A 1,645-nucleotide genomic window follows, 5' to 3' on the forward strand; every position below is an offset into this window, starting at 1 on the left:
GCGGCCTACATTCCCTTTGGTGAGGGAGAATGACAGATGACGTTTTTTTGTTGGGGCTTTCAGTATTCTTTATAAACTGAAAAAAGTAATGTGTATATATATGTATATCTATATATATATGAATATATATACTGATATATATGCATATATAGGTATTATATATATATCCATATATATATTATATGCACACAAAGAACCAAGTTAATGTGTGTGTTTTGTATATATGTGTGTGTGTGTGTGGGGGTGTGTGTGTGTGAGGTGTGTTTTGTGTGGGGGTGTGTGTGTTTGTTGTGTGTGCCCCATTATAAAATATATGTACACACACATTATATTATTTATTATATCCATGTTTATATATATACATACATATATATATATACCATATGTATATCATGTATATATTACATACACACAAAGAACCATTGAATATAACATACAAGAATAGATAAGTTCAACAAATATGCTAAGACAGAGAAACAAACCCATCTGTTGTATTACCCAGTAAGTATATCTTTATTCGACGGGTGGTGGAAAGTTAAAATAAAGAGGTAAGTAAAAATTACTGCAAAACATCCTCCTGAACAATTTTAAATCGTATCAGTTATGTTTTCGTTGGCCCAAAAATAACTGTTTCCTTTTCAAAAGCGTTCTATTTGATGGTTTTGATAATAATAATGGTGATAAGTTGGGGGATTATAATGGTGATGGTGGTGAAGATGATGGTAATAAGAATGGTAGCTTTTTTTAAAGTTTTGCGTGATATTTGGGAAGGGGATATCAGATAAAATTTTCAATATTTTTTTTAAAATTTTTAAATTTAAACCCCTAATATATATTTTTTTTTTTTTTTTCATACCAGCTATTCAAATATTTAATTTCTAAGATCGTCAAATTCATGCATGTTTGTAAAGAAAAATTCCAGGAAGTCATTTTATGCTACTATGTACTGGCTCATTTGCATAATGACAATCTGTACTGAATGGCTTTTAAAAAAACGTCTGTAACCCTTTTTCTTTTGTGTGTGACTCTCTCCTTCAGAGGGCGGTTTTATACGTCTTTTCACCAGGGCTCTTTTTGTCAGGAGAACAGGGGGTTGGAAAAAAACTTGTCGTCACAATTACATTTAAAATAAAAAAAATCCTTTTTCGATGGGACAAACCCAAGACACAGGCCCTTTACATCTTTTCTTATATTTATTTTCTATTTATTTTCCCTTATGGATGTATATTATTATTTTATTTTTCAGATTTTTTTCCCTTTAAATTTCATATTAATCTACACATATATATTTCTTTCATATTACATACACATAAAGGGGGAAAAATAAAAAGGGAATTTTTAAAAAGAAAGGCAAAAAAAGAGAGAGGGGGAGAGAGAGGGGGAAAAGGCCCCAATTTTCCGCCGATTTCTTTTTAATTGAGGGGGCGAAAACCCATCACGCTCCGGGAAAAAGGGATACAAAATCAGAAAGCGAATGAGGGGCCTTTTTACATTTTTATTTTTATTTTTTATATACACACACACACACAACCAAACAAATATATAAAAAAAAAAAGCGGTGTTATAACAAAATTTTATTTTTTATTAAATTCCATTTATCATTTTATCCTAAAATTTTCCTTACACCGCCGATTGAGAACTATTC

The sequence above is a fragment of the Penaeus chinensis genome, chromosome 32 (genome assembly GCF_019202785.1).
Source record: "Penaeus chinensis breed Huanghai No. 1 chromosome 32, ASM1920278v2, whole genome shotgun sequence".
Lineage (NCBI taxonomy): Eukaryota > Metazoa > Arthropoda > Malacostraca > Decapoda > Penaeidae > Penaeus > Penaeus chinensis.